This window comes from Pelobates fuscus, chromosome 1 (genome assembly GCF_036172605.1).
Source record: "Pelobates fuscus isolate aPelFus1 chromosome 1, aPelFus1.pri, whole genome shotgun sequence".
Classification (NCBI taxonomy): domain Eukaryota; kingdom Metazoa; phylum Chordata; class Amphibia; order Anura; family Pelobatidae; genus Pelobates; species Pelobates fuscus.
The window spans coordinates 61,067,314-61,082,643 of record NC_086317.1 but is presented as its reverse complement, the minus strand read 5'-3'; positions in this window follow the sequence as shown (position 1 = coordinate 61,082,643).

Here is a 15,330-nt window from a genome sequence, read left to right as displayed (position 1 = left end):
CGCAACACACTATCCCAATACCGATCCCGATTGGAACGTAAATGGTGCTGACATGGTTCAACTCAGAGCCTATAGAGACGCTATAATTGCTGGCATGAAAGCAGGAGGAAAGAAAGCCATTAACATGTCGAAGACAGTTGAGGTGATCCAGAAAAGCGATGAAGCACCCAGTGTCTTTTATGACCGATTATTGGAGGCGTACCGCTTGTACACCCCCTTTAATCCGGAAGACGCAGACAATTCCCGAATGGTTAACTCCGCCTTTGTCAGCCAAGCATACGGAGATATTAAGCGCAAGCTACAAAAGTTAGAAGGGTTTGCAGGTATGTCCATCACCCAACTAATGGAGGTAGCAAATAAGGTTTATATGAACAGGGATACAGAAAGTAAGAAAGAGGAAGAGCGCAAGATGCGTAAAAAGGCTGATATGCTAGCGGTAGCGATCGCAGGCGTAGATAGACGGGGCCCGGATAGAGGCGATAGTAAGTGGAATGAGGAACCTCTAAGTAGGAATCAGTGCGGTTACTGTAGGGAAGAAGGGCATTGGAGAAATGAGTGTCCGCGAAGAGAACAGTCTGAGAGAGACAGACCTAGGTCAGGTTACGGAAACTTTAGAGGCAGAGCGAGAGGTAGAGGAGGCCCCGGAGGGAGTAATGGTTATAGAGGGAGTAATGGGAACAGAGGAAGTGTTAGGGAAGATAGATATATTCCAGCAGCGCAGAGGTCCCGCGATAGAGAAGGTAGGGACTTTGTAGGATTGGCTGACACGGTCATGGAGGACTATTGATACCGACCGGGCTCCATCCCCCTTGGTCGAGCGGAGCCTATGGTCGATGTATCAATAGGGGGGAAAAGGAGTGCGTTCATGATCGACACTGGTGCTGAACATTCAGTGGTGACTAATCTAGTTGCTCCTCCATCTGGAAGGACTATTACTGTGATAGGAGCAACTGGAAGAAGTGCTGAAAAACCGGTTCTTAAAAGTCGACTCTGTACATTGGGAGGCCACGTAGTGAAACACCAATTCCTTTATATGCCTGAATGTCCAGTCCAATTGCTGGGACGTGATATGCTATCAAAATTACAAGCGCAGATTACGTTCCTACCAAATGGAACAACATCCTTAAAGTTTAATGGACCTTCAGGTATTATGACTTTATCCGTACCAAAGGAAGAAGAGTGGCGACTTTATACAGTGTTGACTAGCCAAAACCCTAGGAGTGATGAGACATTATTCAACATACCAGGAGTTTGGGCAGAGAACAACCCACCAGGACTGGCCCGCAATATTCCACCCATAAAAATTGAACTAAAACTTGGGGTTTATCCAGTAAGCCTACGACAATACCACATCCCACAGAAGGCTAAGAAGAACATTCAATCCTATCTGGATAAATTCATACGGTATGGTATCCTAAAATTCTGTACTTCCCCCTGGAACACCCCATTGCTGCCTGTTCAGAAGCCCGGTACAGATGAGTATCGACCTGTGCAGGACTTAAGAGCAGTCAATGATGCGGTTGTTAGCATACATCCAGTTGTACCCAATCCATATAACCTGCTTGCTTTAATTCCGGGCGGGGCTACTTACTTCACAGTCTTAGATCTCAAAGATGCCTTCTTTTGCCTCCGAATTGCCGCAGAAAGTCAATGTATTTTCGCTTTCCAATGGGAGAATGCTGTAACGGGCTCAAAACGCCAAATGACTTGGACAAGACTGCCCCAAGGGTTTAAAAATTCACCTACCCTATTTGGTTCAGCTCTAAGTCAAGATCTACTGGATTTCGAGTCCATCCCAGGAGAGTGTGTATTGTTACAGTATGTAGATGACTTGTTGATAGCAGCAGTTACAAAAGAAAAATGTCAGCAAGCAACGCACGATCTACTACACATTCTCTGGAAGGCAGGATACAAGGTGTCTAGAAAGAAGGCTCAGTTGTGTTTGCCAACTGTCAAGTATCTGGGATTCCATATCTCTGAAGGTCAAAGGATTATGGGGCCAGAGAGAAAAGAAGCTGTCTGCCAAATACCAATACCCAAGAATAGAAGACAAGTGCGAGAATTCTTGGGGGCAGCAGGCTTCTGTAGGATATGGATTCCCAGCTATGCGATACTAGCAAAACCTCTGTACGCAGCCATCAAAGGTACAGAGCACGACCCCTTCTTATGGACCCAAGAACAGCAAACGGCATTTGAAGATGTGAAGAAGGCTTTGATGAGTGCCCCAGCATTAGGTCTACCTGATCACACACGACCATTCTACTTATACGTACATGAGCAAAGAAGAATGGCTGTGGGAGTATTGACACAGTACTTGGGATCATGGCAAAGACCTGTTGCCTACATGTCTAAGCAATTGGATGCAGTGGCCAGCGGACTTCCACCTTGTCTAAGAGCCGTAGCTGCAGCCGCCCTGCTAGTAGCTGAAGCCGATAAACTCACTCTGGGTCAAGAACTTTATGTACGAGTTCCACATGCAGTACAGACGTTGTTGGATTACAAAGGAAATCATTGGTTTAGTAATAGCCGTATGACCAAGTATCAAGCAATGTTGTGCGAAAACCCAAGAGTGCATTTAGAGACTGTAAACACTTTAAATCCGGCTACCCTTTTGCCACAACCTACTGAAAGTCAACATGATTGTTTGGAAGTAATGGATGAAGTATTCTCAAGTAGACCAGATCTTCGTGATTTTCCCATCCAGAACCCCGATGTTCAATATTACACCGACGGCAGTAGTTATGTGAAAGAAGGGATCCGCTATGCAGGATATGCAGTAACAACAATAGACAAGGTGATAGAAGCTCGGCCACTGGCAAAAGGAACATCAGCACAAAAGGCAGAATTAATAGCACTAACACGAGCGTTACAATTGGCTGAAGGTTTAAGAGTAAATATCTATACGGACTCTAAGTATGCGTTTTTAACCACTCATGCCCACGGAGCTTTGTATAAAGAAAGAGGACTACTGAATTCAGAAGGCAAAGAAATCAAGTACGCAGCTGAAATCCTACAACTATTGGAAGCAGTGTGGGAGCCGAAAGAAGTCGGTATTATTCACTGTCGAGCGCATCTGAGAGGAGATGGTGATGTAACCAAGGGAAATCGGATGGCAGATAGTGCAGCTAAGCGTGCTGCCGAATCAGGAAGACAGGAGTATGTGGGGCATATAGCTGCTCTAATACCAACCCCACTGTCTCAATGGACTCCAGTTTATACAGCTCAAGAAGAGGAGTGGTTAAAGACTGAACCGGGAAAGTATTTGGAGAACAAGTGGTATCAGCTAGAAGATGGAAGAATAGTTATACCAGCATCACTAGCAGTAGAAATTGTCCAGAACTATCATAACGGGACACATTCTGGGAGAGACAGTACTGAAGAATCTCTCAGGAAACATTTCTACATACCAAGATTGTCCAACTTGACTCAGGCCATTGTACGCAGATGTGTAACGTGTGCTAAGAATAATGCAAGACAAGGACCAGTAAAGCCACCAGGAGTCCAGTTTATGGGGGGACTCCCCATGTCCGATCTACAAATAGACTTTACAGTGATGCCTAAATCGGGTGGACATCGTTACCTGCTGGTAATTGTGTGCACCTATTCAGGCTGGGTAGAAGCATGTCCTACTCGTACAGAGAAAGCAGGAGAAGTTGTGAGATTCCTGCTACGAGAAATAATACCCCGATATGGACTACCCTGTTCTATAGGATCGGACAATGGTCCAGCTTTTGTTCACCAGTGCCTACAACAACTGACTCATATGCTTGGTATAAAGTGGAGGCTTCATACTGCATATCGACCCCAGAGTTCTGGTAAGGTAGAGAGAATGAATAGAACTATTAAGAACCAGTTGGCTAAAATGTGTCAGGAAACCCAACTTAAGTGGAACGTTCTCTTACCCATAGCTCTATTGCGAATCCGCAGTACCCCTACCAGAAGGATGGGCCTCTCTCCTTTTGAAATTATGTATGGGCGACCACCTCCCGTACTTGGTAACTTAAGGGGGGATTTGAGTCAGTTGGGAGAAGGAATTACCCGGCAGCAGGTTGTAGAGTTGGGTAAGACTATGGAGGAGGTACAGAAATGGGTACAAGATAGATTACCTGTGAATATTTATCCCCCTGTTCATAGTTATCATCCAGGAGACCAAGTGTGGATTAAAGAGTGGAATAATGTACCGTTAGGGCCCAAGTGGAGAGGTCCTTATGTTGTTCTTTTGTCTACCCCTACAGCGATAAAAGTAGCAGAAGTGACTCCGTGGATACATCACTCCAGGGTTAAACCAGCAGCAGTCGATTCTTGGCAAGTTACAGCAGATCCAGAGAATCCCTGCAAGATCCGGTTGAAACGCACTACTCAGTCGGAGTAACGAGGAATTATTGTGGATTACAAATTTTATTGTTACAGGTGTGAGTGAGAAGGCCATAATAAAGCCTGTCCGCTTACCATCACATAGTGTATAAGCCAGGAAAGTCTCGAAGAGACACCTGTGAAGACGAGCAGAACTCCATTCCCTGCAGCCCTCACATCCTGGAAGCTGAGGTTCCATCGCACGGACGAAGACTGAGGATGACGGCGAAAGATGTGCTTTTGATTGTGTTTATTTACATGTGTTTTTATATTCAGGAAGGTAGAGGTACCGACACTCCTAGCTGTGAGGTATGCATTAAGACTACGAGAACAGGTAACCATATTTCCCAAACCCTAATTTGGCATTCACAATACGAGTGTAAAGGAGAGGTATCAAGATGTAGATACCTAAATATAGACTATAGTGTGTGCCATTTAGGAGTAGGAGAACCTAAGTGCTTCAGTCCGGAGTATCAACCTCGTACAATTTGGTTGACTCTCAGGAATGGAGATCCTCAGGGGACCCTAATTAATAAGACGGTGTTAGAATCCGTATATTCTTCGGGTGTTCTGCTATTTGATGCATGTAAGGCGATATCAAGTGGTAGAAAGCCGTGGAATGTATGTGGGGATCTTAGATGGGAGAGGACGTATGGATCTAACGATAAATATATTTGTCCCAGTAGTAAAAATAAATATGTGAGTCCTAGATGCCCAAATAAAGACTATAACTTTTGCCCATATTGGTCTTGTGTGGGGTGGGCGACTTGGGGACAGACAGTAGACAAAGACATGATAGTGACTAAGTTACCAACTAGCCCTTATTGTAAGTCTATGGAATGCAACCCAGTCCATATACTTATAAATAACCCCGACAAGTTCTTAGACAAATATGGAAATTTATTTGGGTTTCAGATATACGGGACGGGTTTAGATCCTGGGACATTATTGTTTATAGGAATAGAGACTGATACGGTATCCTCCCAGACTCATCAAGTATACCATTCCTTTTATGAAGAGATGAGTATAGATAATAAGATCCCCCATAGCGCTCAGAACCTGTTCATAGATTTAGCCGAAAGTATTGCCGGTAGTCTTAATGTTACCAACTGCTATGTGTGTGGAGGTACTAACATGGGAGACCAATGGCCTTGGGAAGCAAAGGAGGTAATGTCCGGTTCTGAGGCAGTTGACCAACTAATATCTGCACAAGCCGATTATCATTTGAGTGTTAGAGGTAAATCTGAGTGGAGATTAAAGACCTCCATCATAGGTTATGTTTGCATAGCAAGGAAAGGAATAATGTATAATACTTCTGTAGGAGAATTAACTTGTCTAGGGCAAAAAGCTTATGATGATGATACTAAAAATACAACTTGGTGGTCGGCTTCAAATGTCTCAGAACCATCTAACCCGTTTGCTAGATATGCCAGTTTAAAGGATGTGTGGTTTGATTTATCCATCACATCTACCTGGAGAGCCCCAGCAAATTTGTACTGGATCTGTGGTAAGAAAGCCTATTCGGAGTTGCCACAGGACTGGGAAGGGGCATGTGTGTTGGGTATGCTCAAACCATCCTTCTTCTTGTTACCGATTGAAACAGGTGAGACTTTAGGTGTTAAAGTGTATGATGTGAATCATAGGAAGAAAAGGGGACCCCTAGAGATAGGTACCTGGGAAGATAATGAATGGCCTCCCCAGCGTATCATAGATTATTATGGGCCAGCCACGTGGGCAGAAGATGGTACCTTTGGTTATAGAACCCCTATTTATATGCTCAACCGCATTATAAGGTTACAGGCGGTGGTTGAGATTATCACTAATGAAACATCACAAGCGCTCAATCTCCTAGTGAAACATAATACCAGGATGAGGACAGCAGTATACCAGAATAGATTAGCCTTGGATTACCTTTTGGCAGTAGAGGGAGGTGTATGTGGGAAGTTTAACCTAAGCAATTGCTGTCTTCAAATAGACGACGAAGGGCAAGCAATAGCTGAGCTTACTAGCCATATGGTTAAACTAGCGCATGTGCCTACTCAGGTATGGAAAGGGTATAATCCAAGTAGTTGGTTTGGTAGCTGGTATGAGTGGTTTGGAGGGCTTAAGGCAGTGGTAGGTGGAGTCCTATTGATCTTATTGTTGTGTCTACTCCTACCGTGTCTTATCCCCTTAGTAGTTAGGTCTGTGCAAAGCCTGATAGGAAGTATAGCAGAGAGGAAGGCTGCTGCACAGATAATGGCGATATATAAATATAGGGCTCTAGATCAGGGAGAACCAATGCAGGAAGATGAATGTTGAAGATTCACATCATAAGATAAGTCTGGTCTGGTTCAAGGTAACTTGCGGTGTAAGCAAAACTAAGGTTAAGTGATGCCTCAAGTAATTGTAAAATATCAAGAGGCATCAAAGGGGGGAATGTGGTGGAATCTCGGTAAAAAAATAAATTTAGTAGGCCGAGATTACCACGTGGCATGTGTACGTGCATATGCTGACGTATCGATCAGTTGGTTGCACGAGGCAAGATACGATCAGTAGTGTACGGAGCATGTGCAAGAATACAGGATATAGTATTCCCCCTCCTCCATTGTGCTGGACAAGCCATGCGGTCAAACAGGAAGTTAATTCTTATTGTGTTGATTGGTTAAGAGAATGTGCGGGTGGAGCTTAATATGGGAGGAGTTATATGCCTATATAAGGAGCCTGCACTATTGTCCGGGGCTCAGAACTTGTGGTATTTTGGTGACGCTAGTCCCTCTGAGTCCCGATCGGTGATCCAATAAAGAATCTCTTCCTTCCTGAAGAAACCTGTGTCCATCTCTCTGTGCTTGGCTTCCGTCAGTTTCTCCGGTATCAGTTTGGCATTCTAGCCTCACTTTGAAGGGATCTGTAGAGCTGGGTGCTCAATGATACATAGAAAGAGTGGTATTGTGTTTCCTTTATTGTAGTGTAGGTTAGTGGTAGTTATGTGGGTCTCTCTGCGTTGCACGGTGTACGTCTGTTGTGTACTGCTCTCACAGTGCTAAAGTCGAGAGGTATTCCTATCTGCTTAAGTTCTTAAGCGGGGTCCCAGTGAGGCGATGATCTTGCTGCTGAGTGCTAACCGTCTGATCTTTTAGTTTCTGTGGGGGTGGTGCCCTTGTCTTTGTTACTTACATTTCCCTAAATAACCCCCCACTATTGTGAACCTTATATACCTTCCTCATTTTCAAACAGCACCATGTACCAACACACACTCTCCCACCTTAAGTGAAAACACTGTCCCAGCAGTTCAAGATGTTTGTCCTCTACTCATATCATATTCCACCCCACTCCTTCCATGTTCAAACAACTCATTTCACAAATTTAGAAAAATCAATATGAGACTTAAGTACACCTTTTCTTTAGATTTATTAATTATATTTTACAGAATTTGTATTATTTTACAGTTTTTGCTACGGCGATAAAAGACCTAGGGGTTCAAAATCTATCTTGAAAATCATGACATATTTGGCCAGAAAATCACCAAGATGTGGGGTACCTCTGGACTCACGAAGAGTCATCCTTCAGCACCCAGGAAAGGAAAAACCCCCTGTGGAGGAAACCTCTGGGGAACCATGGCTTGAAGGATTGCCCTTCCCTCTGGGCATTAAGAGGCAAGTGCAGACAGTGTTTTTGAAGCAGAGCATGGTCTTTTGATGCACAGTTTAAACTGATAGACACACATACAGATGGCAGAGGGGGAAAGACAGACATAAAAACGCATAGACAGACAGATAGGCAGGCATACAGACCAACAGACAAACAGAAAGAGGAACTATTTCAATCAATACGCAGACAAGGAAATGATAGGAAAGAAGACAGACAGGCAGGAAAAGAGACAGATCGGCAAGCAGAACAACATTCAAACAGAAAGATATACTTGCAATAGGCACATTTCCTCTTCACTTCATGTTACAATCTTCCCAATGCAGCTTGAAAAGCGAAAAATTATGTTCATTATCTTTGAAGAAACTCCAGCGTTTGATAAAGGGTAGTTGTGCAAAATATAATGCTCCTCTGCTAGATCCTCCATTGGTCCAGATCAAATTAAGGGTAGTTAAGCTCCAAATCTTCAGACACATCCAGTTGAGGCATAGATGCCTATGCCATTGTGATGGTACGACACCTCTCGATACAGTGTGCTCTGTCAGAGCCTCACATACATCTGGGAGGTTAACAGAATGTTCAAGCAAGAGTAGCAGCCTAACATTTATGGCATCACAACATGACATCACCTTCTATGATATCACTGCTACAGATCAGTCTTCCTAAGTAGCAGGGTAGACAGGTAGAGGGGAGAATATTTCAAATTAGACATCAAAAGGTGACTGCAACAAAAATAGAAAAGGTGTCAATAAATATCCCTTTGATATCAATTTGAAAAAAAAAACATTGCAATGTCCACTGCTTACTGACCTTTTGAACCCGTTAGAGATAAGATATGTGTTATTACTGTCAAAGCTGCCCTTGTGACTGATTTTCCCATGCACCCCTGGCCACTTCTTCATAAAAAAAGTGCGCCTCTTTGGTCATTTAAGAATTTTGAATGGTATATTTATTTTTTTCCAGCTACTACAAATCAATAACACGTTTTGCTCTTACAACTTACAATTTCCATTCTACCTAGTAAGTAAATCATTTACAGTACTGTATCCACTTTTTTTATTTTATTTTAATAAAATTTATTTTTTTTAGTAATTGTTTGCTTCAGACATAATATATGTAAATAAAAAAATTAAGTCCCATTGCTCCGAAAGCCTGTTAATAAGTGACCAAATCAAGATATCAACAGTATAACAGTCTAATATTCAACTAACATAGACAGTGCATAATAGCCTGTTGTATGGGATACACACAAGAGAATCTGAAACATGTTTTACTTCTTACTTTCATAACTGGTTTGGATCAACATAGGGGATGTTGGAGCTGTAGCTGGTCACCCATGATTTGAATGAGACCCAAAGCAGCCACAAAATGAATAGTGTTTTAAAAAAGAATAAAGATATTTTTTTTATTATGAAGACTGCAGCTTCCACAGTGGTGCTCCACTTGTATCAAACTTATATCAAGCGTATTTATTAGTGGCTTCCCAGTTGTCAGCATGTACTGAGGCAGAGTTTTTTTTAATTCTTTATTTTATTTGTTTTAGTTGTTATTGCAATTTCAGAAATTATAGAAATTTAGATTAGTATGTATGTAACAGTATACAGTATCCCACAGGTTTGCCAGGTTCTCAGCACAGTTTGTTTGCAATATTCAACTTCTGATACAGTTTTGTAGGCTCTTTATAAAAGTATATAATCCCTGCATGGTTTGGCATTCTAGCCTCACTTTGAAGGGATCTGTAGAGCTGGGTGCTCAATGATACATAGAAAGAGTGGTATTGTGTTTCCTTTAGTGTAGTGTAGGTTAGTGGTAGTTATGTGGGTCTCTCTGCGTTGCACGGTGTACGTCTGTTGTGTACTGCTCTCACAGTGCTAAAGTCGAGAGGTATTCCTATCTGCTTAAGTTCTTAAGCGGGGTCCCAGTGAGGCGATGATCTTGCTGCTGAGTGCTAACCGTCTGATCTTTTAGTTTCTGTGGGGGTGGTGCCCTTGTCTTTGTTACTTACATTTCCCTAAATAACCCCCCACTATTGTGAACCTTATATACCTTCCTCATTTTCAAACAGCACCATTTACCAACACACACTCTCCCACCTTAAGTGAAAACACTGTCCCAGCAGTTCAAGATGTTTGTCCTCTACTCATATCATATTCCACCCCACTCCTTCCATGTTCAAACAACTCATTTCACAAATTTAGAAAAATCAATATGAGACTTAAGTACACCTTTTCTTTAGATTTATTAATTATATTTTACAGAATTTGTATTATTTTACAGTTTTTGCTACGGCGATAAAAGACCTAGGGGTTCAAAATCTATCTTGAAAATCGTGACATATTTGGCCAGAAAATCACCAAGATGTGGGGTACCTCTGGACTCACGAAGAGTCATCCTTCAGCACCCAGGAAAGGAAAAACCCCCCGTGGAGGAAACCTCTGGGGAACCATGGCTTGAAGGATTGCCCTTCCCTCTGGGCATTAAGAGGCAAGTGCAGACAGTGTTTTTGAAGCAGAGCATGGTCTTTTGATGCACAGTTTAAACTGATAGACACACATACAGATGGCAGAGGGGGAAAGACAGACATAAAAACGCATAGACAGACAGATAGGCAGGCATACAGACCAACAGACAAACAGAAAGAGGAACTATTTCAATCAATACGCAGACAAGGAAATGATAGGAAAGAAGACAGACAGGCAGGAAAAGAGACAGATCGGCAAGCAGAACAACATTCAAACAGAAAGATATACTTGCAATAGGCACATTTCCTCTTCACTTCATGTTACAATCTTCCCAATGCAGCTTGAAAAGCGAAAAATTATGTTCATTATCTTTGAAGAAACTCCAGCGTTTGATAAAGGGTAGTTGTGCAAAATATAATGCTCCTCTGCTAGATCCTCCATTGGTCCAGATCAAATTAAGGGTAGTTAAGCTCCAAATATTCAGACACATCCAGTTGATGCATAGATGCCTATGCCATTGTGATGGTACGACACCTCTCGATACAGTGTGCTCTGTCAGAGCCTCACATACATCTGGGAGGTTAACAGAATGTTCAAGCAAGAGTAGCAGCCTAACATTTATGGCATCACAACATGACATCACCTTCTATGATATCACTGCTACAGATCAGTCTTCCTAAGTAGCAGGGTAGACAGGTAGAGGGGAGAATATTTCAAATTAGACATCAAAAGGTGACTGCAACAAAAATAGAAAAGGTGTCAATAAATATCCCTTTGATATCAATTTGAAAAAAAAAAAACATTTATATGTCTCACTAGTCTTAACCTACTTCAGACAGGATAATCTTGCACACAGTAGGATCTCGTCTCACGGTCACACAATTTTATGTTTGTTAGTCTACATAGCTTGTATAATCTCTGAACGCACAACTATCACTTAGACATGCTTACATAGACCGGATACGCTACTGTAGCTTACTACTATATCCCTAGCCTGCTATCTCTCATAAATCTATAAAATGTGCTGTTTTATTTGCCATGACAATGTTTGCTGTTATGCTGCTTGTCACTGCTGTTGTGGCGTTACAAGCATTTATGTTATTCAATGCACGTGAAAAATAAAGAATTAAAAAAAACCAAAAAAAAAACATTGCAATGTCCACTGCTTACTGACCTTTTGAACCCGTTAGAGATAAGATATGTGTTATTACTGTCAAAGCTGCCCTAGTGACTGATTTTCCCATGCACCCCTGGCCACTTCTTCATAAAAAAAGTGCGCCTCTTTGGTCATTTAAGAATTTTGAATGGTATATTTATTTTTTTCCAGCTACTACAAATCAATATCACGTTTTGCTCTTACAACTTACAATTTCCATTCTACCTAGTAAGTAAATCATTTACAGTACTGTATCCACTTTTTTTATTTTATTTAATAAAATTTATTTTTTTTAGTAATTGTTTGCTTCAGACATAATATATGTAAATAAAAAAATTAAGTCCCATTGCTCCGAAAGCCTGTTAATAAGTGACCAAATCAAGATATCAACAGTATAACAGTCTAATATTCACCTAACATAGACAGTGCATAATAGCCTGTTGTATGGGATACACACAAGAGAATCTGAAACATGTTTTACTTCTTACTTTCATAACTGGTTTGGATCAACATAGGGGATGTTGGAGCTGTAGCTGGTCACCCATGATTTGAATGAGACCCAAAGCAGCCACAAAATGAATAGTGTTTTAAAAAAGAATAAAGATATTTTTTATTATGAAGACTGCAGCTTCCACAGTGGTGCTCCACTTGTATCAAACTTATATCAAGCGTATTTATTAGTGGCTTCCCAGTTGTCAGCATGTACTGAGGCAGAGTTTTTTTTAATTCTTTATTTTATTTGTTTTAGTTGTTATTGCAATTACAGAAATTATAGAAATTTAGATTAGTATGTATGTAACAGTATACAGGATCACACAGGTTTGCCAGGTTCTCAGCACAGTTTGTTTGCAATATTCAACTTCTGATACAGTTTTGTAGGCTCTTTATAAAAGTATATAATCCCTGGCATGGTTTGGCATTCTAGCCTCACTTTGAAGGGATCTGTAGAGCTGGGTGCTCAATGATACATAGAAAGAGTGGTATTGTGTTTCCTTTATTGTAGTGTAGGTTAGTGGTAGTTATGTGGGTCTCTCTGCGTTGCACGGTGTACGTCTGTTGTGTACTGCTCTCACAGTGCTAAAGTCGAGAGGTATTCCTATCTGCTTAAGTTCTTAAGCGGGGTCCCAGTGAGGCGATGATCTTGCTGCTGAGTGCTAACCGTCTGATCTTTTAGTTTCTGTGGGGGTGGTGCCCTTGTCTTTGTTACTTACATTTCCCTAAATAACCCCCCACTATTGTGAACCTTATATACCTTCCTCATTTTCAAACAGCACCATGTACCAACACACACTCTCCCACCTTAAGTGAAAACACTGTCCCAGCAGTTCAAGATGTTTGTCCTCTACTCATATCATATTCCACCCCACTCCTTCCATGTTCAAACAACTCATTTCACAAATTTAGAAAAATCAATATGAGACTTAAGTACACCTTTTCTTTAGATTTATTAATTATATTTTACAGAATTTGTATTATTTTACAGTTTTTGCTACGGCGATAAAAGACCTAGGGGTTCAAAATCTATCTTGAAAATCATGACATATTTGGCCAGAAAATCACCAAGATGTGGGGTACCTCTGGACTCACGAAGAGTCATCCTTCAGCACCCAGGAAAGGAAAAACCCCCTGTGGAGGAAACCTCTGGGGAACCATGGCTTGAAGGATTGCCCTTCCCTCTGGGCATTAAGAGGCAAGTGCAGACAGTGTTTTTGAAGCAGAGCATGGTCTTTTGATGCACAGTTTAAACTGATAGACACACATACAGATGGCAGAGGGGGAAAGACAGACATAAAAACGCATAGACAGACAGATAGGCAGGCATACAGACCAACAGACAAACAGAAAGAGGAACTATTTCAATCAATACGCAGACAAGGAAATGATAGGAAAGAAGACAGACAGGCAGGAAAAGAGACAGATCGGCAAGCAGAACAACATTCAAACAGAAAGATATACTTGCAATAGGCACATTTCCTCTTCACTTCATGTTACAATCTTCCCAATGCAGCTTGAAAAGCGAAAAATTATGTTCATTATCTTTGAAGAAACTCCAGCCTTTGATAAAGGGTAGTTGTGCAAAATATAATGCTCCTCTGCTAGATCCTCCATTGGTCCAGATCAAATTAAGGGTAGTTAAGCTCCAAATCTTCAGACACATCCAGTTGAGGCATAGATGCCTATGCCATTGTGATGGTACGACACCTCTCGATACAGTGTGCTCTGTCAGAGCCTCACATACATCTGGGAGGTTAACAGAATGTTCAAGCAAGAGTAGCAGCCTAACATTTATGGCATCACAACATGACATCACCTTCTATGATATCACTGCTACAGATCAGTCTTCCTAAGTAGCAGGGTAGACAGGTAGAGGGGAGAATATTTCAAATTAGACATCAAAAGGTGACTGCAACAAAAATAGAAAAGGTGTCAATAAATATCCCTTTGATATCAATTTGAAAAAAAAAACATTGCAATGTCCACTGCTTACTGACCTTTTGAACCCGTTAGAGATAAGATATGTGTTATTACTGTCAAAGCTGCCCTTGTGACTGATTTTCCCATGCACCCCTGGCCACTTCTTCATAAAAAAAGTGCGCCTCTTTGGTCATTTAAGAATTTTGAATGGTATATTTATTTTTTTCCAGCTACTACAAATCAATAACACGTTTTGCTCTTACAACTTACAATTTCCATTCTACCTAGTAAGTAAATCATTTACAGTACTGTATCCACTTTTTTAATTTTATTTTAATAAAATTTATTTTTTTTAGTAATTGTTTGCTTCAGACATAATATATGTAAATAAAAAAATTAAGTCCCATTGCTCCGAAAGCCTGTTAATAAGTGACCAAATCAAGATATCAACAGTATAACAGTCTAATATTCAACTAACATAGACAGTGCATAATAGCCTGTTGTATGGGATACACACAAGAGAATCTGAAACATGTTTTACTTCTTACTTTCATAACTGGTTTGGATCAACATAGGGGATGTTGGAGCTGTAGCTGGTCACCCATGATTTGAATGAGACCCAAAGCAGCCACAAAATGAATAGTGTTTTAAAAAAGAATAAAGATATTTTTTTTATTATGAAGACTGCAGCTTCCACAGTGGTGCTCCACTTGTATCAAACTTATATCAAGCGTATTTATTAGTGGCTTCCCAGTTGTCAGCATGTACTGAGGCAGAGTTTTTTTTAATTCTTTATTTTATTTGTTTTAGTTGTTATTGTAATTTCAGAAATTATAGAAATTTAGATTAGTATGTATGTAACAGTATACAGTATCCCACAGGTTTGCCAGGTTCTCAGCACAGTTTGTTTGCAATATTCAACTTCTGATACAGTTTTGTAGGCTCTTTATAAAAGTATATAATCCCTGCATGGTTTGGCATTCTAGCCTCACTTTGAAGGGATCTGTAGAGCTGGGTGCTCAATGATACATAGAAAGAGTGGTATTGTGTTTCCTTTAGTGTAGTGTAGGTTAGTGGTAGTTATGTGGGTCTCTCTGCGTTGCACGGTGTACGTCTGTTGTGTACTGCTCTCACAGTGCTAAAGTCGAGAGGTATTCCTATCTGCTTAAGTTCTTAAGCGGGGTCCCAGTGAGGCGATGATCTTGCTGCTGAGTGCTAACCGTCTGATCTTTTAGTTTCTGTGGGGGTGGTGCCCTTGTCTTTGTTACTTACATTTCCCTAAATAACCCCCCACTATTGTGAACCTTATATACCTTC